Raw genomic sequence first — 11,257 nt, 5'->3', positions numbered from 1 at the left:
GGGTGGAGTGGGGAGTGAGCAGAGATCTGGGGCAGTCTCCAGCTCTCCTCTCAGGACCTACTTTCCTTCCTCCTTCCTCCCCAGAGCCATGGACTCCAAGGGCCAGTGCGCCCAGAGTACATGCCCTCTTTGGGTCGAGCCCTCATCCCTAGGTCAAGGTCCTAGAGCCCTCATCCCTGGTCAAAGTCCAAAGAGTGACACTTGTCTCTTGGACATCCAGGCTTTATTTCCCTTTTCATAATCAGGTGTCCATTTCTCTCTGGGGCCATTCCCATGGCCCAGGACTTCAGATGTGGCCTCACTCCTGGTGTCCAGGGGTGGGTCATGCATCCGGGCCTGGGCCAATCAGACATTCCACCCAGACCATACCGATAGGAAAAGTGACAGGCGTGTTACCCAAACCGGACTTTCAGCTCAAGCAGACATTATGCTTGAATGGCTGGGAAGTGGTGGGCAATCTTTCTTGAAGCTTTTGAATTATGAATTGAGAGGATGGTAAGGTTTGAGTTGTTGGACAGAAATGCTCCAAGAATGAAGCCAGTATAGACAAGAGGAGATGGGCCCCGTTTACATCACTTAAGCCCCTGAATCAAGCCAGATCTGAAACCCAACCCAGATATCTCAGGTACGTGCACCAAGTATCTCCTTTCACTTGAGCTGGTTTGGTGTGGGTTTCCTTTTGTTGTTGCCGGAAGGAAGGATCCTGACGTACTCGGCACCTGCAGGTCCTCGTGACCTGGCCCTGCCCTCCCCCAGTCTCTGGCACACCGTGCTCCCTGTCCTCTCGAAACTCGAGAAACAAACATCTTACAGAAGCTCAGCACGGGGAGCCAGATGGTCTGGTTCGGATCCCGGTCCTCCCACTCATTGTCAATGGAAATGTAGGCAGCCATTCTCCCCACATGCCTCAGCGTCCTCGTTTATGGCGTGGGGGTGTCGGTGTTACTGTGCTCGTTGCCTCATTGCTCGGGCTGCGGTGGGAATTAAAATGCGAGGCGTACTTAAAGCAGTGAGCCCTGTGTTAGTGCCAGCTGTTGTTATGACAATGACTTTTGTGTCTAAGAGGTCTGGTCCTCCCACCTCGGGGCCTTTGCACCTGCTGTTTCCTCTGCCTGGAATGTCATCTATGCTGATTCCAGCTCTTTCAGATGTCAGCTCCCCAAGCATCCATTTAATGCTCCCAAAGATCCCTGTGTTTTCTAGCTCAATATCCACTACACTTTGCAATTCTATGTCTTTAGAGTAGTTATTGTGATTCTGTATCCCTCTCTAAACTATAAACTTGAAGGCGGGGAACCCATCTGTTTTGCTACTAGGATTTATAGCTTCAATATCAAGGACAGAATCTGGTCCCTGAGAAAATACATTCGGAATGAATGAGCTATATGCTCTGGTAATGGAGGCACAGCTTCTTTACTAGAGAAATGTGCCTGATTCCTGACTGTGGCTGACACCCCAGCGATTCCATGGCCGAGGTCACCCTGGTGCACGGGCTGTGAGCCGCGGTCCAAGCACTCAGGGCTGCAGCAGGGGGCCTCGAGCCACACTGTGAACCCGCAGCAGTCTGCGGACTGTAGACCGTCCATAGTCTCGAGCACCTGACCCGGAAAGCTCTCGTCCTTGGACCCGCTCAGCACCCGCAGGCAGTGACAAAGTCCAGCAAGGTCCACAGGGGATACGTGGGCTGTCATACACTCCCTGGATGCACTAAATGGCTCCAACAAGCACATAATTAATCTCAGAGGAGAGAACGGTATCCTTTTCCTTCTAAACACTCTCAGATGCTATGAGCTTTTAATGAAAACTGAGGCAGGTATCGGTCTGCACTAAGATCACACGTGAGACCTGAGAGAATGGAGACGTGCCGGGAGGGCCTGGCGACGAAAACACAAGGTCACTGCAGTGACGTTCCCGGACGTGTGTTTGGCTCTTGACAATCAGAACAGACTTTGATGTCTTCTCAAAGCCTTGCTGCATTGTGAATTCGCACAGAGCCTTCTTGCTCAGCTCCCTCTGCTCTGTCAGCAGCACCGGGACCAGCGACATTCTGGGAGCAGAGCCAGGGTGAGCCCGGGCAGAACTGTCCCCAGGGGACGGCCCAGCCCCCAAGCCCGTCCCAGGGTGGGCAGGCCTGGGGGATGAGGCGTCTGTGTGTAGGGGGTGAGGAGTCCCCGCCCTACCGCGGCCAAGCTGGAGAAGTTGTGGACGTATGCAGAAGGGGCCTACACTTCCCAAGGACGCCGACTCCAAGGCCACACACCCACGGGTGACATGTCCGCCAGGAATGGGTCACGGGTCTCTGGGTCCAAGCTGCAGACCCGGGCTCCTCCGGCGCCGAGTATCAGAAAACCTGGAAGAAGACTTGAGAGATTTCATGGCTTTTCACCCAGAACTCAGAGTCGTTCCCCGCTTCTGCTCCCCTGTGCGCGGTGTGAAGGAAAGGGGAGCTCGGGAACCGGGCTCAGAGCGGCCCGAAGGGCACACATCCAGGAAGCAGCCTCCTTGCCCCGACCCGGGTGGATGGGTGTTCCTCGGGGACCTGGCCCACGGCACCACCTCCCAGGGACAGAGTCCTCCACGGCCCAGCCAGGCGAGTTATCCCCAGCGTCCCTGGAATGGCCCGTGGCAGGGGGAGCACTCCCAGGGCACTGGCAGGTAGAACAGAGCCGGTCCCAGGATGGAGAGTCCCAGCACAGCCCGGCTCCCAACGGTTCCACCAGCGCCCGCCTCACGTGAGGGCCCGCGCTCGGCCTCTCTCTGAGCCGTCAGGGCTGGACACCGCGACCTGGTGTGCCCCCACCTGATGCCCCCATCCCGACCCTCGGGGATGCCCGGGCCCCCCAGGATCTGGGGGTTCTCCACCCGGCAGCTGGGCGGTTCCCACCTCCCAGGGAAGCCCCATTTCTGGTAAGGGGAGGGACGCTGGGCCGGCCTGCGCGGCAGGAGGAGGCCGGGAGGATTTATGCAGAAGTCACCCAGGAACTTCCGCATGAGCTCTTTTTTATCTAACAGATAAAGGCTTCACTGCAAATCTTCACTGCACCACCAGAGCTCAGGGGGAAGCGTATACACGACGAATGTCTGACACAAACGTGTTGACGTTCTTCTCTGCGGACGATCGAAGGGTAACGAGTTACAACGGTGACGTGCGTGCAAACGAGGCTCAGTGCGGCACCCCATCTCCCCCTGCGGAGCAAGCGTGAAGACGCGCTGAGGGTCCTTGTCACCCCACAGCCTGGTGTCCCAACTCGGCTGGCCCGAGCGTCCCGCTCTCAGGCTGGAAGGATCACTGGGCCCCTATGTGACCCTTTCCCACTTAACCTCCGAGTCCCTCCGAGTCCAGGGGCCGGTGTCGGTCAGCCTGTGTGTGGGTCACAGCCGCGCTGTCGGTGCGGCCAATCGAGGGCCATGCCTGGGCCCGCCCGCTCGCCCGTGAACTTCCCCTGGGTGTGAAGGGCCGTGTGTCCCCTGCGCACGTCCTACCGTGTGACGGTGCTGTCGCCCGTGTCCCCTGATCCCACGCTCCCTCCGTGCTACCTGGCGTGTACCTCGTGCGGGTGCTGCTAGCTCTGCCCCGGCTCCACCTGAGCGTTCACACCGTGACCGCCCGCCTGTCAGGTGCCCCCACTGGGGTGGGGGGTGGGATGCTCGCACTGCAGTCTGTGACGGCCGTGTCCCCGCTCTCTCTGGGTCACCTGCAGTACCTGCACACGGCCCGCTGTGGTGTCGCTCGCCTGTGTAGCGCCCCCACCTTCTCTGCACCGCCCACACCCGTGTCCGCGGCTCTGAGCGCCCTCAGGTCCACCTGCTCCCACGGTCCGTCTGCTCGTGCCGCCTGGACGTCACTCCAGCTGCTGACACGCTCAGTCCCGCGTGTCCCGTCTCCTCGGGAGTTCCAGGGCCCCAGGGGGACTGAGGAGGCCGCAGAGGCAGGGGAGGCCACGGACACCAGGGAGGCCGGAGACTGCGGAGGACATAGACACAAGGGAGACCACGGAGACCGGGGAGGCCACGGAGGTTGGGGAGACCAGAGACCAGAGAGGCCGGGGAGTCCGCGGAGACCAGGGAGACCACGGGCATTGCCCCTCGGTCCCCACAGCCGGCGCGCTGCTCACGTCCCCGAAGGTTGAGAACAAGCCCGACGGTGGAGGCTCAGGGCTGCGCTGGGAGGAGCACGACCCAGATGCGGCTCCAGATCGTCCCACCGCAGGCAGCAGGGAGGGTCCTCGCGCTGGAAGTGACAGTAGCCACCGCAGACCGGCCCTGCCCAGCACACTCAGGCACGGCTGGATCCAGCGCTCCAGCGATGGCATCAGAACGTCCCTCTCAAATCTTGGTCTTCGTCGGGTCTGGGTTCTGGAACCCGGGTCTGGGTCCAGGGGGTCCGTCACCTCACACCTCCGGGCCCTGCACGGTGACAGGACAGCGGCGGGCGGCGTGAGTCCTCACCTCCTCCCGGAAGCCAGGCCTTCCCCTCAGCGAGCCGCAAAGCCCGACACTCACTGCGATTGGATGGGGTGGAGGCACGTGACTGGGCCTGAACCAATCCCTGCAGCCAGTGGGACGGGCCAGAGCCTTTCCTGTTGGACCTGGGACCAACGCTGATGCTCACTCTGATTGGTCTGGGCAAGGGACTTGTGACTGTCCCCGACCCAATCACCTTAGGCAGTGTGGGCCTTCCTTGACCACACCTGGGTCCCCAAATCCCCTGCGGCCAAGGTGTCCCTGGATCCCGGGTCTGACCTCGGGGACTGCGTTTCCAGACGACACATGGGTGGACCTAGAAGGAAAGGTGGATGCTGGGACGCCGCCTGCAGGTGACCTCCGCAGAGCCTGGGTCAATGTCTCAGGCCCCAGCCCTTCCCACCCAGGGACCCTGACCTAAGGAGACGAGGGGACACCACTGGGGCATTTCCTCCTCACTTCTGGGCCTGGACTCACATCTTTGGGACCTGCTTCCCTAGCCCAGCCCGGACGTGCAGGGCTAAGCCTCCTGGACAGTCCTGGCTGGAGCCTGGGAGCTGCCCCTGTGCCGTGCCTGGTCCTATCCGGTCCCTGGTCCCTCCTGCAGATCCCTTGCCCTGCTCCCCAAGCGCAGCCTCTGCCCTGCAGGTGCCCTGCCCCCCTCTCCAAGCCCAGCCTCCACACTGCAGATCCCCTGCCCCCCCTCCCCAAGCCCAGCCTCTGTCCTGCAGATCCCTTGCCCTGCTCCCCAAGCCCAGCCTCTGCCTGCAGATCCCCTGTACCACTCCCCAAGCCCAGCCTCTGCCCTGCAGGTCCCCTGCCCCTCTCCCCAACCTCAGCCTGGGCCAGCGCCCCTCCAAGCCCCCTCCTGATGTGCTCCTCCACGGGTCTGTGTCTGCCCTAGTCTGAAGGCTCGGCTTCAGTGCATCAGCGTGAAGATCTGTGAAGATCCCAGCCTTGTGTGACTGAGTTAAGTGTACCGCGATCTGGAAGGTCTGCACACGCTAATGGATTTGGATTTGTAACCTGATGCCTGGCTTTGGAAGCTGCTTCCTCATCCACAGGCATGGCTCCCTATCAGAGAGCCGCAGACTGAGGATGTGGGTGCCGGCGTGAACCCGGACGCTGGTGTTCTCCACTCCACGTGAAGCCAGAGGTGCTGTCTAATGAAGTGGAAAGTCTGGCAGAACTTCCAGAAGGAAGACCTGAGACGGGGTGACAACAGCCCAGGGTCCTGTGTCCAGATGAGGGGAGCACAGCAGAAGCTGACCTCCAGCTGGCACAGACCGGAAGGTGCCCACCTGATGCCAGGTGTGTGCACAGGTGCTGGGGTGGATGTGAGGTCGGGACGGGACACAGAGGAGGATGCGGTGAGCAGGGCGGTCCCCCGTCCGCTGAAGCGAAGGACCGGCTGGGTCACCACAGACCCCCACCAGGAACCAGCCTCCGCTGTTGACGACGCACTTTCTGATGCCCACGCTGCCCTCTGCTTAGCAAACAGGGCAGAGGTTCCACAGACAACCCCCGAGAAGTGGCGAGAAAGGACAGGGATTGGGAAAACGTGTGACGTGCTCAAGTTACTTTGTTTTCTAAAAGGCTTTCCTCTGTGCCCTAGCTGTGAAAATGATAACGTCTGAGGATTTATTTTGTTAAGAAAGCTAGTCTTTATGTTCTGTGCTTTTCACACATTTTGTAAAGGTTCTCAGGGACAGCTCGTTCTGTCTCTACGGGCAAGTCTGCTCCACACACCAGTATTTATTGTCTAGCCTGGGAACCTCCCCCCACTTTCTGGTCATCACCGGCTGCACCTGCTCCGGTACTGACCCCAGAACGTCCTCTGTGGTCTGGGGCCGGTGACACCTTCCTCTAATGTCCCACGGAGAATTCTTGGATGATGCGGAGCCTGTGTCCGAGGGATGGGCGAATGCGGTGGGTACGGATGCCCCTCGGCGTGGCCCTGCCCAGATTTCCCAGTGCCCCCGGGGTGCAGGCATGTTTCCGTCCTCTCTTCTTGCTGTCCCCTCATCCCACAGGAGGGAGGGAGTGGGCTCCCCGCTGCCAGAGCCCCGCCCCACCCCTCCCTGCCCCAGCCCTCCTGGGGACAAACCAGCAGATGCATCACTAGCTCCCCTGGCTGACTCCAGATCGCTCCACTGTCCTGAGAGGTCGGGATGCTGGCCTCCAGTAGCCCAGCTGCCATCACCACCCATGGCTCTTCTTCCTCCTCTGCCCTGTTTGCTTCGGCAGAGGGCAGAGTGGGCCTCAGAAAGTGTGCGTCAATGGTGAAGACGGGTGCACACCGGTCTGGGCTGACTCAGCCCGTCGTACCCTTCTGTAGACGGGGAGGCTACAGCTGAGGGGCCAGGCTCTGCCCGCCTCCCTGCAGAGCTGGGCTCCAGGCAGGAGCCTGGGGACACAACCTGCTGGCGACATGCAGGATGGCTTTTCCCTCACCCTCCTGCAGACCTCCCCCTGCATTCATCCGGAACCCAGCCCACATTCTTGGCATGTAACCCGAGACAGACCGACCGACAGACAGGGCCTGACCCTTGACCTCCTCAGCGTCCATTATCATCTATCATTATCATGGTCGCTATCAGCCTGAGGTCTGGCCCTTTAACGATGACGCTCACGTGAGGTTGGGGTCAAGGAGAAGTGTGGCCAGCCCTGAGAGAAAGGCACTTCAGCCACGCCCGCCGAGGGAGCCGCACACTCAGGGCCCCCACACAGCAGATCTGTGAGCCAACTGGGTCCGTGTATCCCCAGGCCCAGCCTGGGGAGGAGCCCTGCTGGGAGGAGCCCTGGTCTGTTGGGAAGCTGCCCCGGAGCATCCGTGGCGGGCGTCTGCTGGGGTCCTGACGTCTGCGAGAGCGAGGACGTGCCCGTTTTGACCTTGCGTTGGAAGAGGGAGGGCGTGGTGAACCCCGTGTGCAGCGTGGTCAGCGCTCGGGGCCTGGTGTGGTGTCCGGCAATGGCGGGGGTGCGGGTGCCAGCACGGGACGTGCGGGAGCCTCTCTGGGGGGGCGGCACGGGAGCTAGTCCCGGATGGGGCTGTAGGGAGAGAGTTCCAGAAACGCAGGTGGGGCCGGGCCTGGTGCACTAGGACGGGGAGGGGACCATGCGCGGTGGGCGCAGAGGGGGGCCCACAGGTCCCGTCCCCGAGCTGGGGCTCGAGGAGAAGCCCGCGCGGACGGGGACGAGCCCACGCGCCTCCCGGCACTCCCTTCCCACGTGGACACGTGCAGGGTGGAAGCCACGCCGCTCTCCCGAAGTCCCTTGCAGCCGCCCTGCCCCACGTGACCCGCGCCCGCCAACCAGAAGCCTCCCGTGAGCCTCCGCGCGGGAAGAGAGCCGGGGAGGAAGATGGCGCCCGGGTCTGTGAGGCCGCGTCGCCTGAGGGGACGGTGTCCCCGGGGGGCGGGGGCCGAACGGCAGCCTGGAGTCCGTGGAGGAGCCCGTGCACGCGGCCCCCGAGTCTCTGCCCACGACGGGCCCGGGAGTGTCCCGACGTCCCCAGCGGCCGCCCAGGGCCACCTCCCTGGGGCGAGTTGAAATGCGCGGGCTCAGACCCGCCCGCACCGCCTGCGTCCCAGGCCACGTGTCCCCCAGGCGCAGGGGCCGCGTGTGCGCCTTGACCTCGGGGAGCACCTGCCCTGCGCCGTGCCCGGTCCCGCTGTCGGCGCTCCTGTCGCTACAGGTAAGACCCTGATGACGGAGGAGCCGCGGGCGGGACCCCGCCGGGGAGAGGGACCCGGTGTTCCCTGCGTGTGTCCCTCCTGCCGCTGGACGCCGGGGGCCACACCCCTGCACACTTAGACCCGAGCACGTACACGACTCGCGCGCGCCAATCCAGGAACCTTCATTCACTTCTACACACGGGCAGAGCTACAGAGCCACGGGCTGGGGTGACGTGGCCCCCGCCTCCCTGGAACCGCAGGAGTGAACCGAGCCTGCCGGACTGCCGCCCCTCATGCCCCTCGTCCGACCTTTGCACTGACGTTGGACACCCACGGGTCCACGGGGGTGGGGTGTGGGGGTAGGGTGCTGTAAGGAGCGGCCCCAGCCCCAGGCCGGGTGGAATGTCCCAGTTCCTGCCCCGGGGGGTCACTGGGCTCAGCTCCACTGGCCGCACGTCGCTAAGGACCAAACGCTAATAGGTTATCCTATTATCCGCGCAGGATGTTTGTGTTGGGGGGGGGGGGGGCGCTGCACAGGGCAGAGCGGGCTGGGACCCCAGGAGGCGACACAGCGTGTGCCATTCGTGCGTCGGCAGGGGCCTCGGCACCGAGAGGAGTGGACCTGGCGTGTTCCTGATCGGCTTTGAGTACCGTTTGTAGCCGGGCCAAGTCTCTCCCAGTAATCCATTTCTGGGGAAGAAAATCACATTTGAGAGAGTCATTATGTGTATACTGCACTTGAAATTATAATTCTACGAAATCTCATTACGTCTAGACTAAAAGGAATTGAATTTTGATTATTTAACTACATTTCCTGTTGCTCTAAGGAGATGGCTGTTCTTCTGAAGGCGGTCTGCCCCATTCGTTAAGAGTGATGTTTTCAGAGCGGCGCGCTTGGGGGCTTCCAGAAATCTCTCGTGTCTCAGCGTTTGTCCAGGGCGTCGTTCTGGGTCCCCAGGCCCCCTTCCTTTCCCCCCGCATGTCCCAGGCCCTGGGCTGGGTTGGTCTCTGCCTGGACTAGTCCATCAGAGGCAGTGGCGGAGGGTCAGGACGGAGAACCCGGAGTATCCCCTCTGCCTGCACCTGTTCCTGCAGGGGCTGCATCTCCGCCAGGGCTGGGGTGGGCACTGTGGCCAAGCGCAGGGAACCCCACCCCTCTCTCGGTCTCTCTAACCCCAGTGCTTGGTGGCAGGTCGCTGGGCTGACTGACCTTTGGCTTCTCGGCTTTTCCACACTGACCCCTGCATTAACCCTCCCTGGGTTGGAGCCCCCGCAGTGATTCCTGTTTACCTGGTTGGACCCTGGTGTGCGTGCTCCTCACCAGGACTCAGGCCTCTAAATCTTTCTCCTCCTCTTCCACCCCCATCCCTACAGACTCTCATCACCCTCCAAGCAGGCCCCAGGACCTTTGTTCATGCTGTGTGTTTTCAGGAGTCCTCCCTGCAAACCCTACTCCTCTTTGAAGTCCCAGCCCAGGTGTGGTCTCTACAGGTCACCAGTCTTGAGCCTCCCAGGTGCAGAGATGAGATGTGCTGGGTCCTCCCAGAGCCCTCGTTTGTCCCCTCTGGGTGCTCAGCAAGAGCACGTGGTGGTCTTGTCACACACATTCACGTTCATTCTTGTTTTCATCGGTTTCCCCGCAAGTGTTCATTGATGCTGACCAGTGTTCCCAGCTTCGGTGGAGCAGGACAGTCTGGGCTTCCTCAGCTGTAAGTGTGGAAATGTCAGCTCAGACTGGCTCAAGACAGAGACTGTGTTGACTGACGTGAACTAGCTCTCCATAGTTTGTTAGCTTCAGGCACGGCTAGATCTAGGACATCAGCTTACGGTATCAGAATGCTGTCTCTTTACCCCTCTTGGCTCCGCTTTCCTCCGTGTGGGTGCTGGAGGTGCAACAGGGAATGAGAACTTCCGGTTGCAAGTGACAGAAACTCTGACGAGAATTGGCTTAAACACAGAAATGTTCACTGATGTAGGTAACGGACCCGTCCGTGGGCAATTAGCTGCAGGCACGGATGGATCTAGGAGGCCCGTCGGCATCTCTGGGGATTCTCTCTCCTCGGTGCTCAGCTGGCCTCTGTGTCCGCTGCATTCTCGGACGGACGCTTTTCACGTGGTGTCAAGATGCCTTGGAAGTTTGCGAGGCTTATATCATAGTCTTGGAAACCCCGGCAGAAGTGCTTGACTTGTCCACTGGGTCCACGGAGAGTTTCAGAATTCAGTTTCCTGGTGTCCCCGTGGTCTGGCGTGAGTCACGCGTCCGTCCTTGAAGCATGGCTTGTTGCCAGGCACGCGTGGCATTGTGCACAGGGTGCCTGAGACACAGGCCCCGAGAGACCAGGAACAGAACTGAGACCACAGGAAAGAGTCTGGACGTGCATATCGGTGGAGGTTTCGATTCAAGACCGTTGTAGGCTTGCGCTATTGTGATGCAGGGAGACGGTAGGCACTGGTTTCCCAGTTTTCCCCAGCGGTGACATCTGCGAAAAAGTGTACCACGACGACGTCACCACCGGGGAACTGACAGTGAGGCCCAGTCAGGTGGAGGGAAAGGTGGTGGTCATCCTGGACCAGGCGTCCAGGACACTTCTCAGCTGTGTGTTCCCCGTGTGCCCTGTGCGTCTGTGGGGGTCTCTGGTGGGAGGGCACAGCGCCGATCGGCAAGGCCTTCCCTGAAGGTGCAGGTGACAGGGTCCTTCGAGGCGCGGATTGCCTGGGGACGTCGTCAGACCCCCAGTAGTTAAGCTTTGCCTTTATAAGGGGAAGATGTTCAGGCTCGTCTGTGCGACTGACGACTACCATAGACGTTTTCCTCGAGAACCAGCCCCCCCGCCAGGATGGCAGACTAGGAAGGGGTCCGTGTGTCACCTGAAAGTTAACGTCTAACGTGGAAACCACGGAGGCAGCCTGCCTTTGTCCGAGGGGGAGTGTCTCTTACCTGGTGTGTGACATCGGCTCCGTGACTGGCAGAGAGCATGCCGTCTTCCGTCACTCCCTCCCTCGATCACTGTAAATGATACTCCAGCACAACACAACGTCCGGCCCTACCAGCCCCCGTAACGTGGGGCCGCTGAGGGTGTGGATCCGGCATTTTTGTGTCCCGTTTCTCACGCGGA

Source organism: Prionailurus viverrinus, chromosome D3 (assembly GCF_022837055.1).
Source record: "Prionailurus viverrinus isolate Anna chromosome D3, UM_Priviv_1.0, whole genome shotgun sequence".
Taxonomy (NCBI): Eukaryota; Metazoa; Chordata; class Mammalia; order Carnivora; family Felidae; genus Prionailurus; species Prionailurus viverrinus.
Note: the sequence above shows the minus strand (reverse complement) of the source record.